This window comes from Myxocyprinus asiaticus, chromosome 24 (assembly GCF_019703515.2).
Source record: "Myxocyprinus asiaticus isolate MX2 ecotype Aquarium Trade chromosome 24, UBuf_Myxa_2, whole genome shotgun sequence".
In the NCBI taxonomy this organism is placed as follows: domain Eukaryota; kingdom Metazoa; phylum Chordata; class Actinopteri; order Cypriniformes; family Catostomidae; genus Myxocyprinus; species Myxocyprinus asiaticus.
This window is the reverse complement of record NC_059367.1, coordinates 45255312-45277263: the sequence shown is the minus strand read 5'-3', so window position 1 is coordinate 45277263 and position 21952 is coordinate 45255312. Positions and strand designations below refer to the sequence as shown.

Here is a 21952-nt window from a genome sequence, read left to right as displayed (position 1 = left end):
TTATGTTCACGTAACCCCAATCACACAAGTTTCAAAGGATAAGAGCAGCACAACTTAACATGGTGACTAACGGACATTCAACAAATAAAAAGGCTAAATAACTACAACATCTTATTGCACAAAACTGTGAAAATGAAAAGTAAAAAAAATAAGAAAGGCCCCAATAAAGAACAGTACAAAACTGATTATGTGCTTCAACGTAACCTAGAGTGCTTCTGGACGATCCTCGCTCACATTCAAAAACGCAGAACTGCAAGATAATACTGCGGGTACACATCTAGTTCATGACATCAAGCAGTTTAAACCTTATTACTGCAACTATTTATTCAAGCAATATTCAACAGAATCAGCAAAAGACTTAAATCTCTCCACAACACCTCACAAATACAGGAACATTACTCACAGCAGAGGATTTAATGTCCGACAGTGATTGCCTTGAAATATATTGTTGATTTTGCGCGTTGATGGTTGTAACAGCAGCACAAAGGACTAAACCTAAAGCATTAAAGAGACAAAACTTCTTGCAGAGGGTTTTACCATGCTGACTGTTATTCACTGTTAAGCACAGCAAGCTATAATCATGCAACAACATTCTCCAAGAAGTTGCGTCTCTTAATTAATTTGAGAAATGCATCTACCATTGAAACCACCACCACTAAAAATATGAATGTTAGTAGTTGACCCCACCAATCATCTAGTAAGTTGTTAGACATCTAGTCAATTAGTCAACCACCCTGGCACATCCCTACTTATTATACACGTACTTACCACATGAATGAATAAATGGACATCAAATATTGATATGGGTTTTATCATGTGAAAAGACTGCAGAGTGATAAGAAAAACATGAAACGAACACAGCTATATAGGATATCACATCCCTGGGATAATGGTCAATTATACAGTTTAGCTTCCTTGTACAAAAACATTTGCCTGCAAAATGCAGCAAATCACCAATCAGAATCAAGTATTCCAGAGAGCTGTGTAATTAATAAATAAGCACATACATCCATCTATTTTATCCATCTATTTTATATATATATATATATATATATATAGGCTACTCACAATAATTATATACTGTATATGTATATCACAAATCCAAGCTAAAATTAGAGTTTATGTAAAAACACAGCTGACATCAGACCGTGCTATAGTTAGAGACCCAAAATGACTGGAGAGAAAAGACATTTCAACACTGATGAAGGGATGCAAGCGAGTCTCTCTTTCTCTCTGCCTGTGTCCTTGCCAACCGGTGAAGCCGTTACTAAGCAACAGGGTTGTGCAGTGAGCCTGGGCTAAATATCACCATTTCTGCATGGTTACCGACACACCAGCACATCACACAACATACAAATGGCTTCATATAATGGCACAGCAAAGTCAAGTTAGGACATGACAAAAGAATTTGTTCATGTTTAAATCAATTCAAACTTGAAGCTAATTCCGTACCATTTATAAAACTGATAAATTACACAGACGAATCTCACAAACCCATGGGTCAATTGGGTCATATTCCACCCCAAAATCAAAAGAAAAATAATGAAATTATATTTTGGATTTAAAAAAATGAAGCCTATAAAGATTTTTTTTTTTTTCTATGATAATATTTTAGTGAAAAACATCTGGACATTTTATTTGTAATTCTAAATATTCTCAATGGTGAGTCACATGAGTCTCTTTACCGTAATACAGTAATTTAGTGTTGCAGAAAAAAAATACAATGTTTTTTATTTAAATCAGCTGTAAAGAAAAACAATGTTGTATTATATATATATATATATATATATATATATATATATATATATATATATATATATATATATTTATTTATTTTTAATTTTTTTTACACATTACAGTAATGAGAATTACATATTCTTTGCATTATGTTAATGAGAATGGGGGGGGGGGGGGGATTGTCCTAAAATAGACTTCATCATCTTTATGCAAAACAATTTCTTATTTCTTTTTGATTTTAGGGTGAAATGTGACCTGCACATATTCTTGACAGATTTCTTGAGATTCACTCTATACTATTCCAGACTAGATACTCATTTAAATAGATAAATATAAAAATTAAAGCCATAACAGAAACATAACCTACCCCCTTTTTGGAAATTTGGCAAAAAGAAGCAATCCAAAGCAAATGTTGGGCGTTTGTTAAATTAAGTGAGTGGTAAGGTGGACAGAACCAGTGGAGAGTACGAGTGGACAGACACCTTGTCCCTTTCTCAATGTCACTCCTGTAATCCAGGGACACCGTTGATTCAGCTCGTCCACACAAATCCGGTTAACACCAAATCTGCTGATGAATGCTCCTGGTGACCCAAATCCACCGGCCAACACTTTAGCTCGCATCTTACTTCAACATGAACAACACTAAATTTTGCAACAAAACCCTTTGACAAATATTCGACTCAATCTTTAAGTGAACCAAAATGTGGAAGTAGGGAGTTCCTCTAGTAACCTACAATATGTCTGACCATTTTTAAATCGACTATTCAATGGGTTGCCAGAACGACTAGTCGATTAATCGGCATTAAGGAATCCCAGTAAAATCAGGTTTGTTTCGGGTTCACATGTCCCTGATTGTACATGTTTTTAATGGGGCATTTACAAAAGACGCATTCTTGCATTCAAAAACAACTAATAGGAGAGTCAAGGTTGGACCATTTTTAACTTGACAAAACATCTTTAAAATGCAATGCTAACTGAAAAAAAAAAAAAAAAAAGAAAACATTTGTCTGAAAGTTTTGTGGATGTAGTGGTGGTGCTTTAATGGGGATGATTTTGAAGTCTCAACTTTATCAAAAAGGTTTTACTGTGCAAACGGTCTAACATATAAAGCACATCATGCTCATTAAAACGGTGCAAAGAAAATTATATATATACACACACACACACACACACACACACACACACACACACCACACACAGTAGTCTTAGGTGCATAAGATGTTTCACACAAACATTTGTTTCAAGATGGTTATTAAGATCTTCAGCTTAAGTGTATCAATAGGAAATATACATTTTATACTCTCAAACATTCCTTCTGCAAATAGAAGAACAGGGAGCCCTGCAACAGATGGCATGGCCCCCACAGAGCCCTCTCTGAGCATCGAGTCAGTCTGGGATTACATGAAGAGAAAGAAGCAATTGAGATGGAGAACCTGCCACAGTTCTTCTAAGAAGCTTGGAGCATCCTACAACCAAGACAAACTGTGTCCAGGTGTACCTAGGAGAATTGGTGCTGTTTTGAAGGCAAAGGTGGTCACACCAAATATTGATTTAGCTTTTTTTTATGTTTACTGGACTTTGTATGATGTTAATTGATAAATTAAACCTATTCAAGGCATTATTTTTTAAGACATCCTCCTCACTATGCAACATTTTTCACAAGTGCCGAAGACTTTTGCGTAGTACTGTATACTTAAAAAATGTAGACAAACTAGTCAAATAATAGACTAGTCTGTATTTTGCAGACTTGTTGACTACTGTGACACCTCCCTAGAAACAACATGGACATATTCCTTAAGATAATAGTAAATACTTCTAATACTGCACAACTAAAGAACTAAAGTCTTCGCTTATTAAGGTCCAACATCTTTTGTGTTTCATTCAAACACAAAAACCCATCCATCTAATGTCACACTTCCATACTTCCTTAAATTATCATCCGTTAAGAAGTGTTGTCAGATTTCTAGAGAAAGCAGAATTCTTACCTGTCTCCTTTATTGCCAGACACAGTTCCTGTGTTTTTGATAAAGAGCTTCTGAATGGATCAACATCCATTTAACACCATACCTGAACGCCAGCGGCTGATTGGCTGCCTCTGTGCTTTAAGCTGTGTGTAATCCAGCTGATAGTGTCATGCTAATATTGGTAATACGGGGTCAGCGCCTGTGGAGACCTAGATATGGCCTTTTGCTCACCTCCAAAACACTGCTCTCTAAAACCAGACACACATTTCTAAAGAATCTAAATATTGATCTAGATGTGTTTGAGTATGCTCAATCCTCCTGTTCTGTGAAGATTGACTTTCTTAATGTTTGAGGTCCCAGAGATCCCAATGTTTTGTGTAAAAAAATAATATTAATTTCATACTAAATTGGTGGTGGCGAGGGCATGGTGGAGCATGCGTCTAGGGGAAAGTGGTAAGGCTTCACCCCTGGGTGATTATTATGACTAACAACTGTTTCTCGTTGCAGTAATCCAGGAAGAGCGATAACAAGGGGGCTGACGCAACAGGAAGGGAGAGAGAGCTAGCACACTCATGCCCAGACTGTGCTCTTTTGAATTAAACATTTGTGTAAAAAGAATAAAAGTTACTTTGTATGAGTTGAAAAATTGCCTGTCTCTCGCTTCCTCCTTTGGGGTAGACAAGAACCTTGTCACAGTGGTGCCGAAATCCTAGATCTTGAGGAAGCTAGCATGTCGTCATGGAGTCCTCGCCGCTGGTCGAAGTTATCCAGTCCCTCGCCAGCATGCATCAGGCTTAACACCATGCCCTGCTTGAGTTGCGTCGAGAGCAAGACCAGCGCTTCCAAGCCATTCTCTGAGCTCAAGCAGAGGACCAGCAGGCACTCCAGAGCTTGTTACACCAGGGGGAAGGCCCAAGCGCGACCCAGACCAGCAACCTTCATGCCTCCGGTCACCCTCTGGAAAATGGGCCCACAAGATGAACCAGAGGCATTCATAGAACTGTTTGAGTGGACAGCAGTGTCGTCGAAATGGCCAAAGGTACAGTGGGCAGCCCGCCTCATGCTTCTGTCCAAGGAAGCCCAGCTCATAGCCCAACATCTACCTGCAGCCAACCTCCTGTTGTACGAGGACTTAAAGAAAGCCATCCTGCAACGGGTTGGTTGCAGCCCATAGCAACACCGACAGCACTTCCGCTTGCTAACGTGGAGCGAGCGCGGCCGCCCGTTTGCATTCACCCAACAGCTCCGTGACACCTGCCAGAAGTGGCTGCAGGAGAAGGACCATGACACCGAGAATATCATCGAACTGGATGTGCTGGAACAGTTCATCCTGCGTCTGCTGATCGGAATGGCGGAATAGGTCCAGCGCCATCACCCGGCATCACTGGAGGAGGCCGTCCAGCTGGCTGAGGACCATATGACGGCGTATCCGTAGGCAGATGAGCCCTCCCCTTCTCTCTCTCTGCACTGACCCCCCCCCCCTTCCCCAGAAATGGAAGGCAATCACTCCCAAACCGGCTCCCTTGTCAATCAAGCCTTGGTGGATACCGGATGTAATAAAATCACTATCCACCAATGTTTGGATCAAGACGAGGCTTTAGACATGGCGCGGTGGGTGAAGGTGAGGTGTGTGCATGGGGATATTGAGAATTACCCTGTCATGACAGTCACTATTCAATTTCAGGGACAAAAACAGTGGAGACCGCGGTTAATTCCCGCCTCACCCATCCACTAATTTTGGGAACGAATTGGCCGGCATTTACTTCTGTCTTGGGGGGAATGTGTGTGGATGGGTCCAGCAACAAAGCGTATCAGTGTGTGGCGTGTGATTCGCTTTCTGGGGAGGCGGAGCCAGGGCCGTCTACGTCAGCTCCACATCAGAATGACGTAAGGGAGGACTTAGAGAATTCCCTCTGGAGCAATCATGAGACGAGACCCTTAGGCATGCCTTTGATCAAGTGAATGTGATTGATGGTCAATATCTCCAGCCAGATGTTGCACTAACTTATCCATACTTTTCAATTATTAGAGATCGGTTGAATTGAGTGATGCAGGTTGCTCAGACAAAAGAAGATACAACCCAGTTGTTGATACCGAAGAGCCGTCAGGAAATGTTATTCCAGATGGCTCATCATAATCCAGTGGTGGGTCACTTAGGGCGAGAGAAAACACTAAACCGTCTAATCCCCCATTCGCAGGTGGTGTGCGGCATGCTGTAAATGTCAGCTGGTGAATCCACCGGCCACATTAAGAGCGCCATTGCTCCCTCTGCCATTAATCGAAGTCCCCTTCGAGAGAATTGGCATGGACCTTGTCGGGCCATTAGAACGGACGGCATGCAGACATCGCTTTGTGTTAGTTCTGGTAGATTATGCAATGTTATATCTGGAAGCAGTGCCTTTGCGCTACATCTCAGCATTCAGTATTGCAGAGGCACTCTTCAGAATTATCTCCCGAGTGGAGATTCCAAAAGAAATCCTCACCGATCAAGGCACTACTTTCATGTCATGTACACTACGCGAACTGTATGAATTATTGGGTACTAAATCAATTTGCACCAGTGTTTAATCACCACAAACAGATGGTATGGTGGAACGATTTAATAAAACCCTAAAAAATATGATTTGTAAATTCATGCACGAGGACGCTAGGAACTGGGATAAGTGACTCGAACCCCTATTATTTGCAGTTCGAGGTTCCGCAAGCCTCCACAGGGTTTTCCCTGTTCGAGCTACTGTATGGGCGTTGACCGCGCAACGTGCTCAATGTCATGCGGGAAGTTGAGGAGGGACTGTCAAACAGTAAAAAGGAAATTCAGTATGTTCTTGATCTTAGAGCAAAACTCCACACTTTTCTGTCAACACACACAGGAGAATTTGCTCCAAGCACAAGAACGCCAAAGCTGGCTGTATAACAGGAGCACTCGGCTACAGGAATTTGCACTGGGAGACAAAGTGCTTGTATTACTCCCAACCTCGAGCTCCAAATTACTCGCCAAGTGGCAAGGGCCCTTTAAGGTCACACGACGAGTGGGAGATCTCGATTATGAGGTCAAACGAACAGATAGAGGTGACGCACGTCAAATCTACCATCTCAACCTCCTGAAATTATGGAGGGAGGTGGTCCCTGTGACGTTGGCAACGGTGGTTCCGGAGAGGGTGGAGGTCGGGCCGGAGGTGAACTTAAAAGCCAGTCATCTCACTTAAACGCACTTGTGGAGACCACCTCTCACCGTCTCAACTCACAGACGTTGCTAAGTTGCAGAAAGAATTTGCGGACGGGTACTCACCTCTACCTGGTCGGACGAACCTCATACAGCACCACATCGAGACTACCCCTGGGGTAGTGGTACGAAATCGTCCCTACCGACATCCCGAGCACAAGAAAAAAGTGGTACAAGAAGAATTGGATGCAATGCTTGAGATGGGAGTAATAGAAAAATCCAACAGTGACTGGTCCAGCCCGGTAGTGCTGGTTCCTAAGAGCGACGGGTTGTGTGGTTCTATGTGGATTATCGAAAGGTAAACGCAGTGTCTAAATTTGATGCATATCCAATGCCTCATATTGATGAACTGCTCTATCGGTTAGGCACAGCTTGTTTTTATTCAACACTGGATTTGACAAAGGGCTAATGGCAAATCCCCTTAACCCCAATATCCCGTGAGAAAACGGCCTTCTCCATGCCGTTCGGCTTACACCAATTCGTGACACTTCTGTTCGGTTTGTTTGGGGCTCTGGCTACGTTCCAGCAACTCAAGGACCGAGTCCTTAGACCGCACGGTGCCTATGCACCTGCAACATCTGCGGGCTGTCCTGAGATCGTTGAGATGAGTGGGGCTCACGGCAAACCTGAAGAAGTGCGCAATTGAGCGGGTGGAGGTATGGTATCTGGGCTTCCACTTGGGCCATGGACAGAAGCGTTTGATAAAACTGTAGCGATTGCAGCCTCCCCAAGACCTAATACCAAAAAGGAGGTAAGACAGTTCCTGGGGCTGGCTATTACCATAGGTTTGTACCTAACTATTCGGCTGTCACCAGCTCGTTGACCGATCTTACTAGAAAGGCAGCACCAGATCCGGTCCAGTGGACGGAGCAGTGTCAACAGGTGTTTATGCCTGTGAAAGCTGTAGCCTGTGGCGGGCCGCTTTTACAAACAAATCTCCCATTTATTTTACAGACGGATGCATCGGACCGCAGGTTGGGGGCAGTGCTCTCGCACTGGTGGAGGGGGAGGAACGGCCAGTGCTGCACATTAGTCGAAAACTCTCGTTGAGAGAGACCAAGTACAGCACCATGGAGAAGAAATGCTTGGCCATCAAGTGGGCTATCATCACTCTCCGGTACTACCTGCTGGGGCGGGCCTTCACCCTCTGTTCCGATCATGCCCCACTCCAATGTCTCCACTGCATGAAGGATACTAATGTGCGGATCACCCATTGATATCTGGCATTACAGCCTTTTAGGTTCGAGGTGGTCCACAGGCAGGGGACGCAGATTTCGTGGATTTCCTCTCCAGAAGGGGGGGGGGGGGGAGCGCTGAGCAGGCCAGATATACAGACTGTGCTCTTTTGAGTTAAACATTTGTGTGACAAGAATAAAAGTTACCTTGTTTGAGAAACATTGCCCGTCTCCCGCTTCCTCCTTTGGGGTAGACAAGAACCTTATCACAAAAACCTATTACTTTCTCTTCAAATGTTTAAATTATGTTCCTCTGGCCTAATATAAAACCATCAGGCACTTTTTCATCTTGAAGCATGTACTTTTTTTTAAGTTATGCATCGCAAATATCAATCCTTAAAAAAAATAAAAATAAATCTAAAGTTTTTATAAACTAGTAATTTAATTATTTAGTTATGATAAAAATAATGTGTATCATAAGCTTTGAAGTGAGTCACCTCAGCCAAGCACTGCCAAGTAATGACAGAAAAAAAGATAACAGCATATGGATCACAGATTTTGCCAAAGAATCGGCACAGAAATTGTGGAAAGGTCTGCAGATTCCTTTTGTGCCTTGGTATCACAACCCCTATATAGTACTGTTATTTCTGTCTGGGGTAAATTTGACCCTAGCAAAAATCAAATTATCAAAAAATACAGTAAAACAAAATGCAGTTAGCTGGAGGACGTCTTGTAGCTAAAAGTACCATTCATCATTAGTTGATATGAACCACTATGTAGATATATACAGCCGTATTGCAAATTGTTACTGACACTTATTTAATCAATTCATACATCAACGATCTGTAAGCTTACAGTATAATGGTTGATGGTTGTACATCATTAGCATAATTTCTACAGAAGACAGAGCTGAATAAAAGTCTGAGTCTGTACACTCCACTTCTGCTGTTGGACAGGGGCAACTTTGACACAATGGCCCCGTTTCCACCTGGTATTAAGATGCGTCTCGGGTGATCACATGTGGTCAGGTGAGACACATGGCTGTTTACACCTGATCGTTTAAATGCATCTCCTGTGACCACTTGTGTTCAGATTTGGAGTGGAGGGTATCGGTTTCATGATGACATACATCAATCACTATGTCAGTGTGTTACTGCATGATATTAAAGCACAAAGTCAGAAAAGACAAAGAAAGCAAAAAAAAATAAAAAATGGCACGCTGTTTCTCCCAGATGCGGTTGAAATTGAATCTAAGCACAAACACAACATGTCAAGCAGAATTATCCATTATTTTCGTGGATCACCTGTATTAAAGGAGCTTCAGGTGTTCGTGCTTGTCATCTGTGTTGATATCAGACACACTAAAAAAAGATCCATGAAGCTCTCGTTATTGTGTATTAGGGTTGCTCCAAAACCAAAATTTTGGCTTCGGTACGATACCAGCCCTGGTACCTCTGTATCGATACTAACTCGATACTTAGGCAACAAATAAAAAAAAACCTCAGATTTTTGATGAAATTACAGAGAAAATTACTTGTCTAAAAGACTGCATAAAGTCTTTAAATACAAATTATGCCTTTCCGGTTTTAATTTTTCTGGATTCCATGTTAAATGTTTTTAATTAAATGTTATGATCAAATTGTGTTTAATCAAACACATACTGTACAGCTTTAATCAAATGAAAATATAATACATTTCAACAAATATATATATATATATATATATATATATATATATATATATATATATATATATATATATATATATATATATATATATACATACATACATACATACACACACACACACACACACACACCGATCAGCCACAACATTAAAACCACCTGCCTAATATTGTGTAGGTCCCCCTCGTGCCACCAAAACAGCACCAACCAGCATATCAGAATAGCATTCTGAGATTCTATACTTCTCACCACAATTATACAGAGTGGTTATCTGAGTTACCGTAGACTTTGTCTGTTCGAACCAGTCTGGCCATTCTCTGTAGACCTCTCTCATCAACAAGGCATTTCCATCCACACAACTGATGCTCACTGGTGGTTTTAATGATGTGGCTGATCGGTATATATATCTTTGGTTAAAAAAAAAAAAAAGATGCACAACAGAGCTTTACAATATTATTGAAAACATTAAATGAAAACAATCTGATTACCTGAGGCAAAAAGCTGCCATGGCTGAATCACAACATGCTGATATTCAGTACACTTGCTTATGTGATATTGCTTACAGATAATAATACTAATAATATAACCATTTAATATTGTATTATTGTTACCATGAGTATTATTGTGACTGCTTTGAATATTACACTTTTATACAGTAGTATTTTATATTTTTCTATCGTAATGTCTTCCATTTCACGTAATCAGTTGAACAGAGCTCTCATTTCAGCGGGACTTTTATTTTGAAAGATCTTTGAAGTTCTTCATGTTTGTGAAGGGTTCGTTATATCAAGCTTCCCACAAGCTGCAATGGAGAACGAGTTTATTTGAGAGTTCACAGCCATTTACACCTTCAACACACTGATCTGTGGCTCTGCTGATGGATACTATTGGACACACTGCATGACAATCAAGCATTAGTAGTGTGTGTTGCGTTTGTGTTTGTGCCTGTGTATGTGAAGGAGATGACAGGGCAGGGAGGCGCCTCTTATTCATACTGTGGCACGCAGCGCATGTGACTGTATATTATTTAATTAAATGACATCCTTCTGCTGTTTAATGATCACACTTGGCCATATAGAGGCTTTTTTATTATTATTTTCAAATGGTCTTTGATTTCATCTCAAACTCTCACGTTACATTACATTTTGCTAATGGCAGCAGACTTTAATATGGTACCGAAATATAAACAACAAGATGATATCGTACCATTTTTAATTTTTTGGTATCATGATATTTCGTTAGTAACGGTATATTGCGCAACCCTATTGTGCATGTATCCATTTTTTTTTATTTTACGACCGGAAGGTTATTTCATTTTAAAGCCGCTCGTAAATGGCAAATTTAAACTCTTGTTTGAAGGTGAGGGGTGGCGCTTCTCTGTTTCCAGGATGCATACAGGACGGATTAGTGTTTACACCTCAAATGTGATGTGGACACATGCGTTTTTGACCACATTCATATGTGGTTTCTGTGATCCGATCACAAAACATTTTAGACCCCGTTTAGACCTGTATTTAGGGCTGACCACATCTGATCGGATCACCTGAAACACATCTTAGTACCAGGTGGAAACGGAGGTCAATAAATATGAGAAGAATGAAAGAGTACATTTATACTCGCAGTAGAGTGTGAGCAAGTCAGTTATTGTTGCTGACGCCGTCAAGCTTTTCTACCTTGTTTTGCTCACACACACTGCTGTGAGTAGAAAAATACTCGTTCACACTTGTTCTCTTTTAAAAAAATCATGAATCAATCAGACATCTTTCTATCGACCCAAATGTAACTGATAAGTTTTCTGATTTACAATTTACAACTTAAAAGGGGATTTTTGGTCCACTTTAGTGTGGGTCTCTGCCCACTATTTACCCTCACTCAGGGGGCTTTCACACACTGGCAGTTTAGTCCGAAACAACACGGTTTGCATAAAAAAACTAGAGGTGGCGATTCATCCCTGTGACATATTTATACCAGTAGATGTTGACAAATGAGTGTCTTTTATGTGTTACTATGACTTAGTTGAGAAAGTTGTCTGTCAGTGAGCGGGTTTCATTAAAATCTGAACATCAGCATTGTTTTTCCACGATTGCTCCGAGCAGGGTACTATCAACCTACTAACAGTTTTGCTATTTGTAGCGATCACTGATGAGAGTCGCGTAAGTCGCAGGCAATTACACACAATCGTGCTCTCTCTCTCTCACACACACACACTAGGGGTGTAAATTGCAAGTTTCAACACGATATGATCTTATATAGATTATCTTAGCCAGCGATCCGATGTTTGCAAATACCTCAAAGTCTGCCTCGATGTGATTTTGATTCAATTCAAGGGTCTGCAATATTACGATATTATGCGCTACATTTTACACAATCAATTACATTATCTCATTACATTATGCAACCAAAATATAATTTGTATATTTCATTGAGCACTCTGAAAAGTGCAAACCCAGTATCCAGATTGGAGCATCCACAACAAAATAAGGTACTTCAGTTATTGAAAAAAAAAAACAAATAATAATATAAAAATACTTCACATAAATGTGATTATAAATTGTTTGATGACAGTTCATTGTGCCTTGTGGAATGAGGTAAAAACTACAATGACAATTTGTCATCTCTTCAACAATCAAGCAAGTCTTTCAATTCAAAATACTTACATACCCACAACAGGAGAGTATGTGCCATCCCTGTTTTTTGCTTAGCTAAGCCTTCCACAGTTGTATTGAAAAATTCTGTTACAGTTTACTGTGATAAATGTTAGTAAGGCTGTTTATGTGTAGATGTGAAAAGTCTTGTAATTGATGTCGGGGCAGGGCAGGTTTTTCTCTTTTCCTCCTTAGTGCTGTTTAGAATATCGCGGCTGTTTATCAGTTTGAATTGGTTGAATTGCTGCATAGTGCTTTAAAAAGGAACATTGTCATGTAGAATTCAAATGTCTTGCATGCACCAGGATATCAAGAGAAGCCTGATTTAATTGTGCATGTGAGCTGCTCAGCGCCATCCTGTAACCGGATCTCGCAACCCCGTTGACGCACGCACAGCGCAAATTCAGGCTTCAATCATTCCGCGCATATCCGTGTGGCCACATGAGAAGCACATTTAGCACTTATAAAGCAAGATTCATATCATAAGTTGCTGCATTGCCTGATAGAAAAGCGTATGGACATGGTTAGCAAGAACATTTCAAAATAAAGGTGCATCTTAAAAAATATATACATCGATGTTTACGTGTTGAATCGATGACATCATATCGTTGGTGATTTGATCAATGCATTGACCCAGATCGATGGATCGTTACAACCCTAGCACACACACAGACACACACACACACACACACACACACACACTTGATTACTTCAATTATTTCTTAAAAACAGCCTAAGCTGTCATTACTAGTATTAAAGTGACTCTTTTGAAATTAGTAACGGAGGCTTGAGCACATCTACAGCAGCTTTGGCTGCTTCTAACCAAGATCCTGAATCTGTGGTGTAGTAGTTTGAAACACAAGAGCGTTTTTGAGTAAACTATTCCTTTAAAACATCACAAACCTAAGTCATGGTGGAGATGACGTTCTAATGTCCATACAGGTGTCTGGTGTGCAAGGAGCAGCTAAATCAGTGCAGTACAGGAGGTGTCCAGAACACTGTTGTGCCATATACAAGATGCCGCCTTGTTTCTGCTGGAGTTTAATCATTTAAGACCCCCTGCCACTAGACCAGCTGCCCCTCACACACACAAGCACGAGCTGCTCCAGCCTGCCTGAATGCATCACAACGGCTGCTTTACAATGCAAAGCACCCACTGCAAGAGATACAATCACCTCGTCATGATCTCACACACACTTCCTGCAAAAACAAACAGAGCAGATAAAGATAAAGCTCACCCAAAAATGAAAAATTTGTCATCATTTACTCACCTGCATGTCGTTCCATACCCAAACCTCAAAGACTTCTGGGGAACACAATAATGCTTATTTGGTCATTTTGGAGCTTGACATTTACATGAGATTAAAAAGAGGACATTCTTGAATAATTCACCTATTGTGTTTGGCAGAAGAAAGAGTCATAAAGATTTGAAACTACATGAGAATGAATAAATGATGACAATGTTCATTTTTGTTCATTACACAGATCAAATACTACCCTCCTTGATCTAAATTAGTAACATTACCTGCAAACCATCAGCATAACCAATAAAACAACTGTAGGCCTATGTGTTAAAACACAGAAGGCAATGCATGAATTTCCTCCAAATTGATCTGATGAGGATGTTATAGTTCATATGCAATGATAACTGAGAGAAAACTTCAAAATCATCACAGCACAACACTGGTGAAACTTGTGAGACTTCAGGATTCAGTAGCATACAGATTTTGTTTACAACTGAATGCGTTTGTGATTTGAATGATGGTGTAATGTTGGGAAGGTGTTTTCCAGAAGGAAGTTAAATGCTGTATTATCACAGATGGCTCTTGTTATTTGAACTTCATGGGCACAAACCGAAAGATCAAATCATTCAAAAAAAAAATAAATAAATAAATATATGACAAAACTGACATCAGTGCAAAACAGCTGCACACTTTGAAATACTTGCATTAAAAACAAAAGACAGAGAACTGTAGGGCTGGGTATTGATACCAATTTCCCAATACGATTCGATTCTGATTCACACGCTCTCGATTCAATTAGTTTTGTTCGTATGGGTATATTTCAGTCCCTTTTGCTTACATAATACGTAACGCACATCATGGAGATGTACGGAAGCAAAAATTTGTAGTTAAAAAGTATATAAGTATTGTTTTGTTTCTAAAAATAATCAATCGTTTGGGTTCAGAAGAACTTTATTTGTCGACTGGAGTCACGTGGATTATTTTGATGCACCCTAAATGTGCATTTTGGACCGTCAAAAAATGGAGTACATTCACTTACATTGTTTAAAGGAGGAGGCATGAAATGAAATCCTAAAAATCTTAAATTCTGTTTTGATGAAGAAAGAAACTCATCTTGGATGGCCTGAGGGTGAGTAAATTATCAGCAAATTTTCATTTTTGGGTGATCTATTCCTTTAAAAGCCAGTACGGTCTCTTTAAGAAAACCAGCATTTCTGTAAAAAGCGTCTGTAAAAGAGTGCATGTTAACAAGAGAGATTCAAATGGCTTTATCTTATCTGTGCTATGCGTGATAATTAATTGTTCTTTTTTTTTTTTAATCAACATTGTCAGCTGAGTGGAAGTTAATGTGTAAACATGTATTCACCAAACTGTTTTGTTCAGGATTCACAGTTTGGTACCCCCTTCAACAGAACAATTCCAGTCATTGCATTTATAAAATGTAATATTTAAAAATCTGGTTTTCCACCGTTGAAAGTTTCCCCTGAACTTGTATAGCAGAATACAGTGTAACACCGCTGCTGCTGTTTATCTCTTGACTCAGCAGGTGTAAATGCTTCTTGTTTTACAACCTGCCCCTAAATGACATGCAGTAATAATATAGCCAGCATTTGACTGATACTAAACAGTACTTTAGAGCAAATACATACATAACAAGAGATATATTTTGAATATAATCAAAACGTTGACATTTCTTAATAGATCGCCCAGTCCTAGTTGTAACTAATGTGAAAGCATTCACTTATGTCTGCAGGCACACGCATCTATCTGTCACATGACCCCACAGTCAGCTGAGAGCATGTGTTGCAAACAGGAAATGGAGGGTGGGGTGAGCAGCAAAACTAGAACAAAGACACATACACCATAACAAGCTTACACTCACTATTGCTCTCAAACACTTATTCAGTGTATTTTCACTTCAAAGATACAAGAGACATTACTGTAATATGCTCAGTTTTGATTGTAATATTTTTGTGCAAAACAGCCTACAAGAGACGTTTATAAAAGAGATGGGCAGGGTGTCAAACAGACACAGTTAAATATCTTTCAGATCTACACAGCAGTCTGTCTCATGTTCTCTAAAGGAACTCATAGCGCAACAGTGAGCACCCATTTTTTTCTGCAGCCTTGCTTCCACAATAATTTTTTTTAGCCTTGTGGTTTCTACAGAACCATATTATTGCTTAACAAAATCAGTAGGGTATGGAACCGAGAACCGGTTCCATTAAAAAGAAGAATAAAAAAATAAAATAAAAAAATACTGTATGGTTTTCATGGCTTTCCAATAACGGTTCTTGTATTTTTAAGCTGATGCGGATGGAACACCATACTAACATACTCTGATAGCGTTTCCTGCTGCATTATTTGTAAAAATCTATTTGTCTATGGAGAAAATTAACAGGATTTTTACTTGTGAAAGTCTACTGTTGAGTTCTATAACCGATATGACAATCAAACGGGACAATTTGAGGCTATTTTAGAGCAGTGGTTTTGCGTCGGGACCCAGATTTTACACTGGACTTCAAGTGGTGACCCATCATTGTAAAAAACGTAACCTGTTTTTTATGTATCCTGGGTCAGATTTTCTTTTATCTTGCATTGTTTTGTTCATGGTTATCCAGTATAAGGGCATGTACCAAGTGAGGCTGGGCGATAGGACAATGTAATCAGATTTCGACAATGTCTTACAAATCTCCCGATGCTGATTTCAACAGTCATTGACAGATGATGATTGACAATATCGATAAATGGCAAACCCATGGATTTGGGAAGTCTCCAGATACAGTTGAAGTCAGAAGTTTACATACACTTAGGTTGAAGTCATTAAAACTCATTTTTTAACAACTCCACAGATTTAATATTAGCAACCTATAGTTTTGGCAAGTCGTTTAGAACATCTACTTTGTGCATGATACAAGTAATTTTTCCAACAATTGTTTACAGACAGACTGCTTCACTTTTAATTGACTATATCACAATTCCAGTGGGTCAGAAGTTTACATACAATAAGATAACTGTCACTTTAAGTCCAAAAACAATTATGTCAAGCCTTTAGACAATTAACTTCTGATAGGTGGTGTACTGAATTGGAGGTATACCTCTGGATGTATTTTAAGGCCTACCTTCAAACTCAGGGCCTCTTTGCTTGACATCACGAGAAAAAAAAAAAAAAAAAAATCAGCCAAGACCGCAGAAAAAAATCGTGGACCTCCCCTAGTCTGGTTCATCCTTGGGAGTAATTTCCAAATACCTGAAGGTACCACATTCATCTGTACAAACAATAGTATGCAAGTATATAAACCATGGGACCACGCAGCCGTGGGAAGCCACTCAGTAAGGAGATGCATTCGGTCTCCTAGAGATGAACGTAGTTTGGTGCGAAAAGTGCAAATCAATCCCAAAGCAAAGGACCTTGTGAAGATGCTGGAGGAAACAAGTAGAAACGTATCTATATCCACAGTAAAACGAGTCCTATATCGAAATCACCTGAAAGGCTGCTCAACAAGGAAGAACCCACTGCTCCAAAACTGCCATAAAAAAGCCAGTTTGTAAGTGCAAATGGGGACAAAGATCTTACTTTCTGGAGAGATGTCCTCTGGTCTAATGAAACAAAAACTGAACTGTTTGGCCATAATGACCATCATTATGTTTGGAGGAAAAAGGGTGAGGCTTGCCAGCCGAAGAACACCATCCCAACCGTAAAGCATGGAGGTGGCAGCATCATGTTGTGGGGGTGCTTTGCTGCAGGAGGAACTGGTGCACTTCACAAAATAGATGGCATCATGAGGAACAAAAATTATGTGGATATATTGAAGCAACATCTCAAGACATCAGCCAGGAAGTTAAAGCTCAGTCGCAAATGGGTCTTCCAAATGGACAATGACCCCAAGCATACCTCCAGTTGTGGCAAAATGGCTTAAGGACAACAAAGTCAAGGTATTGGAGTGGCCGTCACAAAGCCCTGACCTCAATCCGATAGAAAATGTGTGGTTAGAATTAAAAATGTGTGTGCAAGTAAGGAGGCTTACAAACCTGACTTAGTTACACCAGTTCTGTCTGGAGGAATGGGCCAAAATTCCAGCAACTTATTGTGAGAAGCTTGTGGAAGGCTACCCAAAACGTCAAGTTATACAATTTAAAGGCAATGCTATCAAATACTAACAAAGTGTATGTAAACTTCTGACCCACTGGGAATGTGATGAAAGAAATAAAAGCTGAAATAAATCATTGTCTCTACAATTATTCTGACATTTCACATTCTTGAAGTAGTGATCCTAACTGACCTAAAACAGGGAATGTTTTCTACGATTAAATGTCAGGAATTGTGAAAAACTGAGTTTAAATGGATTTGGCTAAGGTGTATGTAAACTTCTGACTTCAACTGTATATTAAACAGTAGCCCATGGTTTGAAATTTGCACCCGTAACCCGCCAAATGTGATGAGGCTGAATCCAGCTCCTTATTCGCAAGCTCCTCGTCCAAATGCAGGTATTTCATGAGCTGGTAAGTTTTCTCATCTACCTGCAACAGTGGTGGGAGACCTGTAAGACGTCTCTGAGTAACACATGACAAGAAATACTGTTAAACACAAAGACACACGCTTTAAGAAACACACTTTTTATATTTTTAAAAACAGACAAAAGAAAAACCATCAATTATTTCCACGGAGCAGTTCGCACTTAACATACATTGTGAACACAACTCTGCAGGTTCGCTCAAATATATCTTTGTATTAAAGAAACAAATACAAAAGTGATTAAATCATAAAATAATACAAGACCACATTCACCAAACCAAAAATTGAGATCTATTTTCTTTTCTTTAGGCAGCATTATTTTGGGAACACAAGTTTGAATTTGGGAAGGTGGTTATATAAGATTTTTTGATCACTTTGTTATTTTAATACTTTTTCTCGTTTAATTTTTAGTGTAATTTGAATTTAGAAATATCTTTTACGTTTTTCATGTTTCAATAAATGAATTACATTTTTAAAGCAAAATCAATAAAGCAAAAATATTAAATGACCCTTGGCAGGGGTTTGATGATATAATCGGATATCGCGATATTTTTAAGGCGATTATTGATAAAATATTTTTTACATATCGCCCAGCCCTAGTACCAAGTGACATTATTTTTGTAATTAATATACAGGACATTTTCTCACCCCCTCTTGAAAATTTAAGAGCTTATTTATTTCTATGAGCCCATTATATTTATTATCCCGTTTATTTCCTAATTTCAAACATCATTCAAACAGAACATATATTACACAGGAAGAACATTTTATAATTTGCCCCCAAGTCTTGGTGGTCCAGACTTTAAAGCCCCTTATTTACTTTCCTATATATTTAAAGAGCAATGACATAAAAGCACAGGTAAGATCATGGATGGCTCCTCATTACCATGTTTAGGTCAACGTAGCTAGTCTTAAATAATAATAATTATAGCATTTATGAAAAAAAGAGTACCCAAAACACATTTAGAAATTGTAACTACAACTGCAACTGTTGTTATAAAAATAAGGTCTAATAGATTATACCTAATATATTATTTAAAATGAAACTATAAAAATTTTTTTTAAAATATCACAGATACTTTTACTACTGTAAGAGATACGGTAGATTAGAGCAGAGCAGATCATTAGCGCAAGCGGGTTTCGTTACACTCATGCAAAAGCTTTAATCGAACCGCAAATATATCGCAGTGCAGATTAGAAACCTTTAGCTGAATGTGAGATTATCATCACATTTGCATCAGCAGCCCTAAATTTCACTTGGGCAGCCACCGAAAAATTGTCAATGGGAGAACCGTGGTATTGTTCTTTCCCTGCTATCCACAACCCAGTCCAAATAGATCTGCGACCCACTTTTGGGTCGCGACCCACCAGTTGAGAAAGACTGTCTTGGAGCATTTTCCTTAAAAAAAACTAAACAAAAAACACATTCTCTCCCGCATAATCTTGAAAGCCTTTGCTCTCTGAGTGCCGCCAGTGGTCACTAAGTGAACTGATCATTTTTGCGCTTTGTGTCCATCTGCAACCTGAGGTGATGAAGTGTGTAAAACATTCAGAGTGTGTGGTGTGTAAATGCATGCGCTGAATAGGCCTGACCGTTTAAAAGTGTGTGCGTGTATTTGACAGCATGTGCCTGCAGCCATGCGCTGAGGACAGTATGCAATATTTAATAGCACTCTGCCCGTCTCCCCTCCCAAAACGCTTTTACAAGAGACACACACACACACCAGTGGCCACAGCTCATGCGTGGAAATGCAGCGGAAACAGAAGGACAATGCATGACGGCGATGCAGATATATGGAGCATACAGAAGCTGCTGGAAGGCATGTCTTAAAAGCCCCTGTTTCTTTAACTCCATTCGGTTCTTTCAGATGAACACAAACATCATCACTCGACCTCAGAATCATCAGATTAGGGGCCGGATTCATGAAAAGTTAAGAAGAAATTCCTTCTTAACTACCATTTTCTTCTTAATTTGTAACTTAAGAATAAAAATTAAGAATATTTTGTATTCCCGAATAAACTTCTTAAAGTTCTTATCTTTTTTCTTAAGAAAAAAACGTAAGAAGCATTCAAATTCTCGAAAAAACAATTCTTGAATATCATCGTAAATAACATCTTAAAGTTAGGATAACCTCACAGTTGTCTTATTCTAAAAGGTAAGATGTTTAATGAATTTACTGGTTTTTCATGTTGAGTCCGAAGTCGCAGTGGGCTGTTTACGTAGAAATGTTATTTTAGACCGAAAAACGTTTTTGACTGTTTTGTGTTTAATTATATTTTCAGCTTGTAAACCATGTAAATATCATCACTAAATTAAAACATTAAATGTTGTTTTGGAGCTTCTTAATGTGGTGACCAATCATGCTTATTCAAATGGATGCGCTGCATATAGCGCTCTCTCTATGTGATTTTTAGTGTTCATAGAAACATAATAATAACATTAGAAAACAGAGACTTTTTTTTTTTCACCCCCATCCACATCCCTATCGGAGTGGGGCATAGCAGAGACAGCCTCTCTCATTTACCCACCTCTTTCCGACATGATATTATTCTCAAGCTTCCCAAGGAGAACTTTTTCCTTGGAGTAATTTCCTCAGCTCTGGTCCCCTGAAGTTTTTTTCTTTTTTTACTCCATGTCAAATTAAAAGTTATCAAATGGTTAGCAGCAAGTAAAGTCTCCTTTGGCGGTTAATGTCGTTAAACTAACACATCTCACGCACTTTACATTTAAAAAAAATTATCGCGAGGTGCTTGCTACTTTTATATATAAAAAAAAAAAAAAAAAAAAAAAGGTTATTAGATACATTTATCGTTCCGATTTGCCTGTGCTGAAGTACTGAATTTGTTGTAGGCTATTAGACAAGACAAGCCCATGAGCAGGCTGATCAGACAATGTCAAAGCCGGTATGTTCTTAAGAAAATATTTGAGAAATTCTTAAGAATCTTTCAAGAATTGTACTTGGGAACGTTCTAACAAACTTCTTATAATGTATCCTAAGAACTTAATTTCTTTTCTTAAGAACATTTTCGTGAATCCGGCCCCAGTTCTGCTTCAGTATGCACAATCAATCCACAGCTGTTTTGTCATAGAGGAGGGAGGAGCCTGAGGTCTGGCCTGGGGTGAGTGCGAGAGAGTTTCGGGCCAGATAAAACAAATGATATGTGTGACACAAAATATTAATGTTTTATTTTTTCTGAATTCTGTGTTTTAAAGTTGAATTACATTTTATCATAAAAAAAAAAAAAAAAAATGAATTCACAGAAATTTAAATCAAATAAAAACAAGACAATTCATTTTTAACATACCATTGCATTATTTTTTATCAAATTAAGTGTCAAATGAACAGATCCTCACAGCACAGTCCAAAACGCTACACTGGAGTATTTTTTTATTTCTTTTTTTGTCAAATATAGTGCTGCACAGCAGAGCATCACAGTATTAATCAAAGCACTGAAAACTTTTATTCAGTACAACAGCACTCTTGCTTGTGAAATATTGCTTAAATATAATGCCATTTTTATTGATTTATTTTTTATTTTTTAATTATCATTATTATTATTTATTACTACATTAAATATTATATTTTACTATACAGACTAGTTAAATTGAGCTTTTATTTTGAGTTAACTTTTACTTTCAGTTTTTATGTTTTTGATTGCAGCTTTTCACCTCAGGATTAGCAGTTCGCTATATGGTTTAATGTGCTTATTAAACCACAAAAGGCTGTGATTTAATTCTATAAATACCTAGTCTACGTCTGCT

At 38.9% G+C, this 21952-nt stretch overlaps 1 protein-coding gene across 3 annotated transcripts in view; it reads right to left on the bottom strand.

Moving 5' to 3' along the window:
- LOC127415228 (guanine nucleotide-binding protein G(I)/G(S)/G(T) subunit beta-1) overlaps positions 1–21952 on the bottom strand; it is an 80618-nt gene that overhangs the window by 34683 nt on the left and 23983 nt on the right. The window contains exon 1 of one of the 3 annotated variants that reach the window (XM_051653885.1): positions 3723–3774. The exons of 1 other annotated variant lie outside the window; for it this stretch is intronic. The gene's annotated coding sequence lies outside the window, so the exon portion shown is untranslated. Of the gene's footprint in view, positions 1–2104; positions 2225–3722; positions 3775–21952 lie in introns of those variants that run through there. One more of the 3 variants, XM_051653886.1, reaches the window with a different exon arrangement.